General features: G+C 37.6%; 1 pseudogene; it reads right to left on the bottom strand.

The window, feature by feature from the left end:
- Positions 1–12400: 12400 nt before the first annotated feature.
- Positions 12401–13567, bottom strand: LOC145812794 (secreted RxLR effector protein 161 pseudogene; annotated as a pseudogene).
- Positions 13568–14615: the final 1048 nt, after the last annotated feature.

The following is a 14615-nucleotide window of genomic DNA, read 5'->3' as shown; positions in this document are numbered from 1 at the left end:
ATCCTCTGAGCTCGCATACACGCTCAGGTTCGAAAACTCCATGTATCACATTGATAACGCCTTGAGGTGGGGCGTCGATATGTATTCCGTTGGGGTTATTGTGATCCTGGGGGGCTGGTTGCGGCCCTCCTTCAATGTATTTATCCAGGTGACCGGCTGCCACCAACTCCTCTAGATGCTGTCTCAATGGCATGCAATTTTCAGTACGGTGCCCCTTTTCTTTGTGGAAGGTGCATCGCGACCTTTCATCGTAGTCTTTCTGTGCTTCTCCTAGCTTAGCTGGCCATTTGACGAAAGGCTCATCCCGTATTTCACTTAGAATTCGGTAGATCGGTTTCTTGAAGACCGTGGTTATGGTAGTGCGGATTCTCAATCATCGTTTATCTTGGTCCTCGTCGTTGTCTCGTCTGCCTCGTCCGTTTTTGCTTGGATGGTCTACCGCGTTGACCTTTGCTGAGGCCTTCTTCTCTGGTATTGTGGTCGTGCCAGATTTTGTTTTGGCACGTGCGCCATCCTCTTCTACCCTGATGTGCTGATGCACTCCTTCCATCAAGGCTTCCATAGTGAGGGGTGGTGTCATGGTGATTGAGTCCCTTAGTCTGTTCCCGACCGGAAGGCCTCTCTTGTATTGTGCAATGGCGAGATTGGTGGGATAGTCCCCAATCTGGTTGAATGTCTCCCAGTAGCGACTATTGTAGGACCTTAATGTCTCTTTTTCGCCCATGTCGATGGAGAGTAGCTGGTCAATCTCCACCGGGGTTTTGGTGTTTATTCTGAACCTTGTGACAAACGCCTCCGCCAATTGCGCCCAGGAGGTTATGCTGCCTTCTGGAAGTTTTTCAAACCAAGTCAAACCTAGATCGCCAAGGCTTGATGAGAAGAGGATGCACATTAGAGCCTCGTTTCGCCGATATACCGCCATAACCTGGCGGAAGTGGCTTAGGTGAATGTAGGGGTCCGTCTTCCCCTCGTACGTAGTGAATTTGGGCTGAAGGAAGCCTGTAGGTAGGGGCGCGTTTTCAATTGCCGGAATGAACGGCGAGGTCTACAGCCTTGCTAATGCTTTGTCCGTCGGTTCGTAGGCAGGGCGTGGTAATGGCATTCCAACCTCGACGCTTCCATGCGATCATGGAGCCAATCGTTGAAGGGCAGAAACTCTGCGAGGTCGCGCGCCCTGGTGTCCTCTTTTCATCGTGCCTTTTCTTCTAGCATGATCCGTAAATCGGATGATCTTGGCAACTCCGTCCATTTGGATAATGTTTGGTGCGAGTTTGAGGGTCGGTAGGTACTTCCCTCTGTATAAGACCTCAATGATCTCGTTCTCTCAGACCTGGAGTAACGAGTTCTGGAGGTTCTAGACTGAGTATCGCTTGTCCTGAGGCTTCTACTTTCTGCTTGTGATGGTGTTGAATGCCTTCCATGGTCTTCTGAGTGGCGAGGGGGCGTCTTGTTTTTGCGCCCCTCTCCTGTCGCCACTCATTTTCCCTTCATCTGGCGCTTTAAAGCCTCCATGTCCACCGCCATCTTCCTTATTAATTCGTCTTGCTCCTTCACGCGATCCTCCAGAACTTGAGGATCAATCCTCCGCCTTTGCTTGTCAGGACTTTGTGAACGAGAGTGACGGGGGCTGTTAGTCCGCCTCCCCCTAGTATCCCTCCTGGGGTTATGTCGTTGGGGCTCCAAGTCCGCCATGGAAGGGATAGAAGGTAGTCCTTCACGCCTTGCACCCCCATCTGGTGTTTGCCCGTCGATGGCGGACTGTGGTAAATCTTCATTGTGCGCCATTGTTCCTAAAAAGGTAAAGCTTGATCAAGAGGTTTTGTTCTTGTCTGAGTTCCCACAGACGGCGCCAATTGTACGGGAAAGAAATAAACCTTTTCGTATAATCCTGTTGATCAAGTCTGCGCTCCTCCGTACGACGTCGCTTTACTCCCTGAAAACACAAGCGTGAGCTAGCCGGCGGGTGTGAGCCGGAAACCCCTCCGATGCCTAAGTCAGAAAAATAGACAAGTAGATAAGAAGCTCTGTGAATTCGAGAAAAAAAGTTGTGTTACCTCTCCAAAGGTGATGTTTGTGAGCTTTTATAGGTTCCATGTGGCACAATCCAAGTAGGACTCTTACTCCTCCATGTAGAGTCCTCCTAGGATTCATACTCCTGAAGGATAATGCTTATCCTTCAACACCTCCCTCACTGCTTAAACCAAGTGAGATGGTTATACCATGGCCGGGCTACCATACAACTGAAATAACATTGCCATGCTAGACTGACTGGCGTAACCGATCTAACTGTTAGTTCGGCTATTCTTTGCTTTTCCCCTACCTCGGTTTCACATGCCAAAATCGAGCTATCCAGAGAAGAGCCTACGCCGAACTAACCCAAAACCAAATCCTGAAGAGGGCTCAGTATATTTCCTTACGTCCACCTCGGCTTTGCATGCCATGACCGAACTAACCAATTTGGCCGTGGCGACCGAGATAACAACAAGGCCTTCTTGGACCGAGCTAATGAAAAAAACCATTTTACTCTTTCTTACATCGGCCCAAAGCGGCCCATCACCCAATCTCGGCCCAATTTATTCATACAAATTATCCTCTCAGAACTAAACTGAACTATTTTAGATCTAAACTGAGACTGTCCCAACCTTTTTTTTGTTATTTGATTAGTGAGTTGTGATATGATATCTTAGATGGAGTTATGGAGCGACTCACTATTGGTTGGCTAGTTCTGAGTTATGATATGATACTTGGTTGGTGAGTTCTGAATAGGCTATTCAGACTCGAATTAAATAAGAAGTTGTTGATCCCGTTTGGTAAAGTTGTGAGAAAGTGATTATAATTTATAACTTAACAGCTTATAACTTATAACTGTGAACATAAATTGATTTTTGACTTATAAATTAAGTTTTTCCTCCCCCACTCAAAGAATAAGTTGATTTTTGACTTACAAAAAGTTATAAGTCGTGTTATTAAGCTGAACCAAACACATTAAAATAACTTAAATTAAGCTAAAAGCTGAAATAAATTGAAAATAAGTCCTACCAAACAGGGTCATTCTATGCTTCATTGCATTCAGTGTTTACTCAATCACGTGGGGTTTGTCTTTTAGGTATTGAGACCCATATGATAGTCTTCGTTTGCAAGGTGGGTTGATAGCTAAATTAGTTAATAAAAGTAAAATAAATTATTTTAATTAATAAAATAAAAATATATTTAAATTATAAATATATTTTTTAATAATTATTAAATTAATTGTAAAAAAGATTAATTATTATTTAAAACATAATTTTTTTAACTAAGTTAAAATAATTAAAACGATGGCATTCTAGATATAGTGGGATAATATTTCAAGAGTACACAATATTCTTTCAAATTACCCAATGTCTTCATATTATTTCTTGCATGTTGTAAAACAGCAAGAAAAAAAATTAGTGGTACAATTGATTATGAAGTAATTAACAATTATTATATGAAAAATAATTAAGAAATATAAATTTTATACACAAAATTTCATCATAATGACGTGGGCAATGAGACTTTTGCAATGATAAACCATTTTGATGAGTTTTAAATTTGACATGAATGAATATAAATTTATTACTTAATTTTTTATATTTTATTTTTATTGGTATATCATTAGTCTTATTTCTATTAGTATATCAATGGCAGTTTGGAAGACTATTTGGAATAAAATAATTAATAAAAATGAAATAAGTTAAAATAATTAATAAAATAAAATGTCACATTTAACTCATAATTATTTTATTTTTTTTTTCTAGAACCATCAAATCAATTACAAAATAAATAAATAACTATCTTCCCAAACAAATTTTTTTTAACCATACTAAAATAGTTAAAAATATTAATTAAAATAATCAACTTTTCAAACGAGACCAATGTATGATTGCATGTAAAAATGAATTATTTTTTGGCAATTTTTCAAAATAACTCCCACCATAAAAACTTTCAAGACAAATGAAGGATCAGGGGCATTTTGCTGCCGCTTGGCAAGTTGATTTTGGAGTGGGTTGGGATTAAAAAAATATAAAAAGGTAAAATAAATTAAAATGTCACATCTAAAACATAATCATTTTATTTTTTTTCTTACAAAAAAATATAAAAATTTCAAAAATTCTTTCAAAAATTAAGTAAAAAAATCAAAAAGTCATATTAGAAACGTTCTTCCCAAACCAACCCAAAGGTTATGCCAAGGCATATTCATTGTGGGAAAATGCTAGGGTAAAAGGGTGCATATTAGGGATGTTCGTGGATCAATTTTTGACGATTCGGTTTGTGATTTGAAAAAAATTGAACTCATAACCACCTATAGTGTGAGTTGCGATTTGTGCAAATAGGATTCGTAGATATACGGGCGGTTTGCGGATTGAACAGTTTTCTTTAAAAATTCATTTACTATCTAGCACCTAACAACACAATTAAAGTAAAATCATTCAAAATCCTAAACGTACTTAAAAATAAGTCTTTATTAACTTTTACATTCATATCCAAAAATCAAAATGCAATAATAATAATTAGTTGCGAACCAAAATAAATTATTGTCAAATTTCATCCAAACCCATTAAATAAAATAAAATAAATATATTTGCAAGCTCGCAAACTCCATAAAAAATGAAAATTATATAATTTATTTAATTTTCAATCTTCATAGAAAATCTCAATGCTCTTTCTAAGAAATTTTTTCAGGAGAAAAAGAAAAGAAATAAAGGTTGCGTTTGGTAGAGTTTTCTAACTATAATTTGAGAGTATGAGTTGTATTTTGAGTTTGTGAGTTTTGGAATTATAATTTGAGTATGGAAAAATTGTTTGGTGAAAGAGTTTTGAAAATAGTTTTGAATAGAGTTTTGAATTGAGTGAGAAATTTTTGATGTGACATTTGATATTTGATACAAAAACTTACAACTCATAACCAAACATACAACTCAAAATTCTATTAAAGCACATAAAATTTTTAAAAAAATTTGAAAAATGTTTTTTTTCGAATATATAAAAATTAACATATCAAAAAAAAAAAAATTGCACTGTTTCGGTCAACTGGTTGGACGACCAATGGGACGTCCGGTGGGACGACTAGTTAGGCCAAATTTCAAAAAAAAAAAAAATGAAAATCACGCTCTCAAGCAGAGTTTTCTGCAGACTTGTGAAAAATTAATTCCACATATATATCCAAATATCATATTCAAATGTGGGAGTAGAAAACTCATTTGGAAATCGTTCCAAACGGAGCCAACCCCTGTTTTGTGGTCTAGAAAACAGAGAAAATAATTTGTGAAACAAACCTTGAAGCTTTGTCCAAAGACAATAGAAAACTCAAATGCTAAGAAGGATTTTGAGATAGAAAAAACCCACCACAAACTTTCGATCAATCTTTCCCTTCTACAAAACTTACAAGAAAATTTGACGACCCAGATTTAAAAAAAAAAAAAAAAATTTATAAAGATGCAGGACGGTGAGTGCAGGTGCGGCGCGACCCGTCTGCAACCCATAAAATAGGAAAATCTTAACCCACATCCTACCCTAACAATTCTGCGAAACCGCCCAAATAGGTGCGGGCGGTTCGAGTTGGATGGTTTTTGCAGATCGGATAATTTTATGCCCAGCCCTAGTGCATACCATATGCACTCTATCATAAAATGTGTAATTTTATTATAAAATTTTGTAATATCAATCATAAAATGAGTAATCTCGCCATAAATTAGTATAACAAAAAATATCGTAATCAAGTCACAAACTTTTACAATATAAACAATAACATTTTAGATATTTTATTACGCTAATTTGTGACGAGATTACGTATTTTCTTGTTGATATTATAATTTTTTTTTGATATATTGACACATTTTTAAACCATAGGCTTTTACATGACAACGGGGGTGTTTGGGAAGTATGTTAGATTTTAAAATAATCAATAAAGAGAAAATATGTTAAAATAATTAATAAGATAAAATATCATATTCAAACTATAATCAATTTATTTTTTCTTTTATAACAATCAAATCAACTATAAAAAAAAAAGTCAACCAATTTTCTAAACACAACTTTTTTAATCAGACAAAAATAATTAAAAGTCAACTAAAATAGCTAATTTTTCAATGAGAATCAAATCAACTATAAAAAAAAAGTCAACCAATTTTCTAAACACAACTTTTTTAATCAGATAAAAATAATTAAAAGTTAACTAAAATAGCCAATTTTTCAATGAGGCTAACATAAGTAATTACAATTTATAATGATGAATGCTTCTTCTTTTTCAATGAGGCTTACATAAGTAAGAGTAATGTTTTTTCCCCCGAATCCAACCCCCCTGAATCCCCCGAATCAGACAGAGAAGAGAGAAAGAGAAGAGGGGGAAGAGAGAAAGAGAGAGAGAGAGAGAGAGACAGAGGAGGCTCGCAGCCCTCCGCCGGCCATCGCCTTTGCCCTATCGTCGCAGCCCCGCCTCCGCCGTCACCCTCCGCCCTCCGCCCGCCGTCCCCTCTGCCCGATCGTCGCAGCCCCGTCTTCATCGCCGGCTCCGCCTCTGCTTCGCCGCCTCCGCCTCTGCTTCGCCGCCTCCGCCCGCCCCCTGCCTCTTCCCCCTGCATTTGCCCCCTGTATCTGCCTCGAACCCTTGCCCCCGCCTCTGCCTCCCCTCTCTTTCTTCTTCTTTCTTCTTCTTCTGATTGAAAAAAAAAAAATTAAAACGACGAAACAACGTCGTTTCGCCATTTTGGGGCATTCGGGGGAGCTCGATTCGAGCTCTCAATCGGAACTCCATAAGTAATTACAATTTACAATGATGAATGTTTTTTTTTTCCTTGAAATTTTAATATTTACTTTCATCAAATTTATGTATAAATAGAATTTTTTTCAACGAGTAATGGATAAGACTTTTGACCAGAGTTCTTGTACTTATGTGCGCCCAACTTAATTAACCCTAATTTTTACACATTTTTAGAAAGTCGAGTGTTTAAATTTTAGGAAGAATTTCAACACAGTAGGAAGATAAAAAAAATATAAAAATATGTGGGATATAAGTAATTTTGTGATAGGGTGTAAGTAAAAGGCTGTGGAGGGTATATGTCACCCCTTCATAGGTCCGAACCGGACCAGAGTTCTTGAAAAATATGTCACCCCTCCATATTTGTGTAAAATATTTTTTTCTTCCACTAAGATATGATTTTCCTTAAATCTTATAACATTAAGAAAATCTTAAATGTAACAAACATAATTGTGTAAAAAATATAATATATATGGAAAACTTGTGAGTTGGGCCGGCCTTCATCTACTACGTCGGCCTAAAAAATATTGTTTACGACATTGGATTTTTCATTAAAGTTGGCAACAGGTCCGGTCCTGAGATTTTCGGGGCCCAAAGTCAATAATCAACTAATAAATTTTTGAGGCCCTTCACTTTTTTCTTTCATTGAATGAAAAAAAATGAAAAAAAAATGAAGATAAAACACAAAATTTGTGTCAAAAATACTTAGTATTACATTATAACAATTAATAAGTGTTTTTTGATCCTCGCCCTTCTTGCATTTTTAGAAGCAAATAAATTAATCATACTTGCATAATCTATTTTTTGCAAAATCATTTTCAATGAATAACAATGCTAATTATTTTAAATGGGCCTTTCAATTTTTTAATGGGTCAATTTATTTTAAGTTAGTTTGGGTCTTTCGTAATTTTTTTTTAGATTTAAAATATACCTAATATATTACAATAAACTATAATAGGAGGACCATTTTTTGGGTCTATTTTCAATGGATTACAATGTTAATTTTTTTGATTGGGCCTTTTAATTTTTTAATGGATCAATTTATTTTAAGTTAATTTGGGTCTTCTTTAATTTTTCTTTTAACTTAAAACATAACTAATATATTAGACTATACCATAATAAAAGGGGCTCATTTTTTAGGTCTATTTTGAGTGGCCCTAGGCCATGGCCTTGTTGGCCAATGCCTAGGGCCGACACTAGTTGGCAAGAGTGCACTGAGATTGTATTGAAAAATGCACATCAATACTATTGGAACAAAGGGTCTTGAATTCTTCAAACGGTGGTCTTCGGGTCTTCAAAATTTGGCAATAATTTTGTCTATATAGAACAGAAAATTAGTGCTTCAAGTCGCGTTACTAAGTCGCTTTCCTAAAGACAATATTTGTACCCACCAAAAGGTGTGCAGGGGGTTACAACAAATTTGCCTCCAAGATACAATGAAGCCTGATCTAAAGATCTAGTCTATTGGCGTCTACACTGACGACAATAGATCAGAACACTCTTGATATAATCAAGAAACCAAGACACTGATAATCAAATCTGCAAAACTTGATTATCAATAAGAAAAACAGAAATTTGCTTAAGAAACTCTTGATCAAAAATTCAAAATCAAGAGGGACAGAAAGGGAGAATTGTAGGAATGAATTCTGAATTTTTGGATTGAATGAAATGGCTGAATTCGTAGCCTATTTATAGGCCTTGATGGATCTGATCGAATGGTCATGTCCCTGGATCGCATCTGATCAGATCTGACTGTTGGATCGACGATCTATGGTGCAGATCATTTTGACACCAAATAGATGCCTTGACTAATCACACTTGATCACGATCGGGAGCTATCTCATTCGTACGATCGCGCGTATCTCCAATCAACGGCTTTGATCAACCCGCTCCACATCGGACGCACAACTGTTTGATCGGTTAGTTGACTTATCGCCAACGGACGACACGTCATTGCCACGTGGAGCTGATTGTATTCCACGTCATCCATGCCATGTCATCGCTCCAACTTGTCCGTGCTAAGTGCTAAGTGCAAAGTGCGCCATCAAACGCCACACAGCCCATGCCATGTACACGCGCGTGTGCGAATGGTGCGAAGCACCATCCTTGCTGTGTGGGTGCATGCACACTAGCTTTCTTCCCATAATTTCATATTCAAAAGAATATTCTATGTAGCACTTTATTAAGTGCTCCATGTTTTTCTTTCTTTCCAATGTGGGACAAAGTCCCCAAGCTTAATTAATGCTTTCCAAAGAAAAACAAAGAAGGTTTTGAAAACACCCAAAAATTAAACTATAAATTTTAAAAATCATTTTGAAAATTCCCCAACATTCGCCCACCATTTTCAAAATACCAGATGATGACTCATGGTTCACTTGGCAACCTTATGCATAGGTGAAGATATCTTACGATTTGAATCATTCACTTAGTGAAGACGTCTCAAAGTTAGTCAAGATGGCATAGTAGACTTGTCTTTAAACTAGCGATCTTATACGACTAACCGGACATGTCTCACGCACAGTATAGGTTACCTTAAGTATTCAAATGAACTGTCACGACCCAAACCCGGCCCTATGGGTTTAGCACCGTAACCGGCCAGTAATCAGAGATTACCGAAGGCCTGCTTAACAGTAGTACCGTAAAACAGAGTACAGGGCCTGGCGGAAGCCAATACAGCAATTAAACAATGCCCAATGAGCTGTGACAGTCTGTATGCAAAAAGACTTTCCAAACATATTTACGTTCAGTGGAAAGGTATACACAATATATACAATCATTCAGAATAGGGACTCGATCCCTATATAACAGTACAGTAAACATTCAGTCTATACAATCCATTCGGTTATTACAAAACAGCAAGACAGTATAGAAGGGGGGTCCTAAAACACCCCTAAGCCTTAGCATGATAGGCTTGGAACCTCGCAGCGAGGCACGGTAGTTGGCTTGACAAAACTGGAGTAACCCTGACGCTCCTAGCCGCGGTCTGGTGCCTGTACATCTACATATATATATGAGCAGTGAGCTAAAGCCCAGTGAATAACACAATGCGTAAAGGGGTTAAGAATGAATGTCCTTACAGTAATGAAAACAATTCATTAGATCAGTATTTCAGTCGTTCAGTCAGTGCAGTCATATGTGGTACATCCATTAGCATAGCAGTACAGTAGACAGTAGGTCTTAAAAGACCGAGCAGTAAATGATGGCCATCAGTCAGTAACAGTAGTGGTTCCAACGAGGGAACCGACAGAGATTTATGTCACAGTAACAGTAAACAGTAGGTGCTAAGGATGCCGCAATACGGTTCAGAATATAGGACATACATGCAATCAGTTAACAGTAATCAGTTCAGGAAGCAGTACAGTTCAATTGTTCAGAAGATAATCATTTTGAACATATCTTTACACAGATGTTACTCACAGAGTTCTGGGCTACAGTGAGCTAGAGCGTCTCCTCAGAAAGCCAATCCTACACAGTTACCAGATTGAACACACACTAAGCTACACAGTCGGAAGAGATAACAATTTAATCCCTAATTTTGTCTCGGTGTGTTCTACATCTATGTCCTCATTAAAATGTCTTAAACTAGGTCTAAGAATGAATAGAATGGGATGAGGATGCAACGATGTACTTTTGAAAGCATTTTCAGATTTTCTTCAGAAAACAGGGGTCACGCTCGAGCGTAAGTCACTCCGCTCGAGCGGACATGCAAACAAAGGTACCCGCTCGAGCGTCAAATCTACCGCTCGAGCGTACTGTAAAAGTACTGGATGGGTGAAATCTCCGCTCGACGGACGCTCAACGCCCGCTCGAGCTTGAGACACATGACTCCGCTCGAGTGCCCAGTCCTCCGCTCGAGCAGATTGTAAAACAGTGCAGGGATACTGGATGCTCGGATTCCACGCTCGAGCGTCACCTTCCCTCGCTCGAGCGGGAGTGCAAAATCTGGAAATTCCAGATTGCACCTCAAAGCTCAAACTCAAGCTTAAATGCATCAAAACCAATCCTCTTGGGCCCATTTTCTAAAAAACTCTTATAAACTCATAGTTAAACATGATTCAAAACTCAATTTGAGAAATCAAAGCCCAAGGGTGTTTAATCAAACCCAATTTCAAACCAATTTCATGAACATGGAGAACATGCAAACATGCATGAATTCAAACCAATTCAAAGCTTCAATTTGATGCTCTAAAGAGGCCATTGTTTCCAAAACATGATGAAATCATGGACTTAAACATAATTGTAAACATGCATGTAACATTTTGCCATGAAAACAACTCAACATCTACAATACAAACATGCATGCAAGGAATGAGCTTCATTTCAACAACAATGAACCAAAACATGACTTAGTTCTACCATGAAGCATGAATCATGCAAGAACTAGCTCAATGACAACAATAAGAAGATGAGTTTCCTACCTTAGTCTTGTATTCAAGGTTTAGGAGCTCAAATATGAAATCTATACTTCAACCCTCTCAATCCAAGCAAGATCAAGCAAAAAAAGATGAAGACACTCTCACTCCATCTCTCAAGTCGGTGGTATGCTCAAACTGAGCTGAGCAAAAGTGTTTTGATTCAATGTATAAGGCTCAAGAGTGCATAGATAATGGCCACTAAGTGGTCTAATCGTAATTAAGTCAAACTTTGCAATTAACCCAATATTTAATCTAATTTAATCATACCTAATCAGTTTTCAGATAAATATACCATAAAATCACATTAATTCTAAGGATCATAGAACATCAATCAATTTCGGATTCGGCCGCCGATAAGGCCTTCAATTAACAGTTAAAAGCATAAAAACGTGAACAGATAATCAAACAATCAAACAGATAAATGCACAATTAAACAGATATACTCAGTCAATTCAGTTCTAAATTTCAGTTAGTCAGTTCAGTATTTCAATCAGTTCACTTATCAGTCATAATCAGTTCAGTTTAACGGTAATCAGTGGTTATGCGGTAAACAATAGTGAGGGTTATTACATGAACCGATACGTGGATTGGCCTTGTGTCTATATCCTGTTTCATGAGAGCTCTAAAGTCAAGCCCTTGGACTCATAGGAAGCGGCACCACCTCCTACACTCACATAGGTAAGCTTACTGAGAGTACCCTTGTAATTTACAGTACCCTAACAATCCAGTTGTAAGCTTATCAAGAGTTTGCTAACTCATCTTCTTCTTTTCACATTACAGGTACCAAGCACTTCAACCTTGGGATGAAATTGAAATAAAACTAAGTGCTTGCAATCACGACATATAGTATACTTGGGCTCATTGAACTCCAGACTTGATATTTCTTCAAGCGTTGAGTCGAGTTTCCACCAGGAGTGATTATGTTAAGTGGGCTTGAGACCCATCCCCTCTGATGTTTTCCACACAAATCCCTTGCAAGTCCCTTTGTTAAGGGGTCAGCCAAGTTTTCACTTGACTTTACATAACTAATGGTAATCACACCTTCTGTGATTAACTGCCTAACACAGCTATGTCTCAGTCCTATATGTCTGGACTTTCTATTATAGACATGGGCATAGGCCCGTGATAAAGTTGCTTCACTATCACAATGCAAAGATATTAGTGGCATAGGTTTTGGCCATATCTTAATCTCTAACAAGAGATTCCTTAGTCATTCTGCCTCTTTGCTACAAGAAGCCAACGCTACAAACTCTGATGCCATGATTGAGTCTGTTATGCATGTTTGCTTCTTAAAACCCCAGGAGATAGCTCCTCTTCCAAGAGTAAAAATCCAACCACTTATGGACGAGTGATCTTCACGGTCAGTTATCCAACTAGCATCCGTGAATCCTTCCAGCACTGCTGGATAGCCATTATAGACTATTCCATAGTCTATTGCTTTCCTCAAGTACCTAAGTACTCGGTTAACAGCATGACAATGCACACTACTGGGATTACTAGTGTATCTACTAAGTTTTCCCACAGCAAAAGCAATATCAAGTCTAGTGCAAGTCATGGCATACATCAGGCTACCTATTACTCTTGAGTATTCTAGTTGATCAACAGCTCTTCCAGTATTAGGATACAATTTCAAATTTGAATCAAAAGGTGTAGACATGGGTGTACAATTATATTGATTAAATTTCTTAATATAGTGCGACTGGGTTAGAATCGAATTATTGTCCACTTGTTTGATCTTAATACCCAAAATTACATTATCCAAGCCCATGTCTTTCATACTAAAGCTATATGACAAGAAACTTTTAGTACTTTCAATGACATCATTGTTAGTACCAAAAGTAAGCATGTCATCTACATATAGACATATGATTATACCTCTATTTCCAGTAAACTTACTGTACACACACTTATCAGATTCATGTATCCTAAAACCATTTGACACTATTACTTTGTCAAATTTCTCATGCCACTGTTTTGGAGCTAATTTCAGTTCATATAGTGACTTCACGAGTTTACACACTTTGTGCTCTTGACCCTTTACAACAAATCCTTCCGGTTGTTGCATATAGATTTCCTCATCTAACTCTCCATTTAGGAAAGCGGTCTTAACATCCATCTGATGGATTTCAAGCTCATAGATTGAGGCTAAGGCAATTAACACTTGAATGGTGGTGATTCTAGCCACCAGAGCATACGTATCAAAATAATCAATACCCTCATTTTGAGTAAAACCCTTAGCAACTAATCTTGCTTTGAACTTATCAATTGTGCCATCAACTTTCAGTTTCCTTTTGAAAATCCATTTACAACCAATGGATTTGGATCCAGGTAGCAAATCAGCAAGTATCCAGGTATTGTTACCCATGATAGAATCCATCTCATCGTTTATTGCTTATTTCCAGAAAGCAACACTTGAGACTTCATAGCCTCCACAAAGGTTAATGGATCTGAATCCATATTCAAAGAAATCATTGTTTGCTTACAATAAGCTTTCCTAGTTTCTTCTACAAGGTAAACAATGAAATCAGGGCCAAATGACTTCTCAGTCCTAGCCCTTTTACTTCTCCTTAGCTCAATAGGCTCAATAGGTTCATGTCGTTCACTTTCCTCTGTAGACATCAAATGAGTTGATTCATTTCCTTGATTAGAATCCAACCTTGGAATGGTTGTGAAACGACTCTCATGAAATACCGCATCACGTGATTCAATAATAGTATTTGTTTCCACTGAACCATTGGGCTCTACTACCAGAAACCTATATGTTTTGCTATGTATAGCATAGCCAAGGAATATGCATTCAATTCCCTTTTGACCTAATTTCTTCCTTTTAGGTTCAGGCAATCTGATTATTGCTTTACAGCCCCATGTTTTCAAGTAACCAAGATTAGGTTTCTTGTTTCTTGTTTCTTGTTTTTCCAAAGTTCATAAGGAGTAACATTTGTTCCCTTGAGAGAAATTCTATTGAGTATGTGACAGGCAGTGAGTAGGGCTTCACCCCAAAAACCAGAACTTAAACTGGAGTAAGAAAGCATAGTATTAATCATTTCTGTTAATGTCCTATTCTTTCTTTCAGCTACTCCATTTTGTTATGGCGTGTAGGGTGCAGACTTCTCATGAATAATACCAACATTTTCACAATATTCTGAAAAATGGTATTCACCGCCTCTATCAGACCTAAGTCCCTTTATTTTGACATTACACTAATTTTCTACTTCTGTCTTAAAAATCTTGAATTTTTCAAGCACCTTATCTTTTGAATGCAAAAGATAGATACGACAGTACTTAAAAAAATCATCAATAAATGTTACAAAATATTTCTTATCACCTCTAGTGAGAGTACTATGCATGTCACATACATCACTATGCACAAGTTCAAGCAGAGATGTGGTTTTATCTACTTTAGGAAATAGAATACGAGTAATTTT

The sequence above is a fragment of the Camellia sinensis genome, chromosome 2, assembly GCF_055761805.1.
Source record: "Camellia sinensis isolate YWXY chromosome 2, ASM5576180v1, whole genome shotgun sequence".
NCBI classification, from domain to species: Eukaryota; Viridiplantae; Streptophyta; class Magnoliopsida; order Ericales; family Theaceae; genus Camellia; species Camellia sinensis.
Note: the sequence above shows the minus strand (reverse complement) of the source record. Positions and strands in the feature narration are given on the sequence as shown.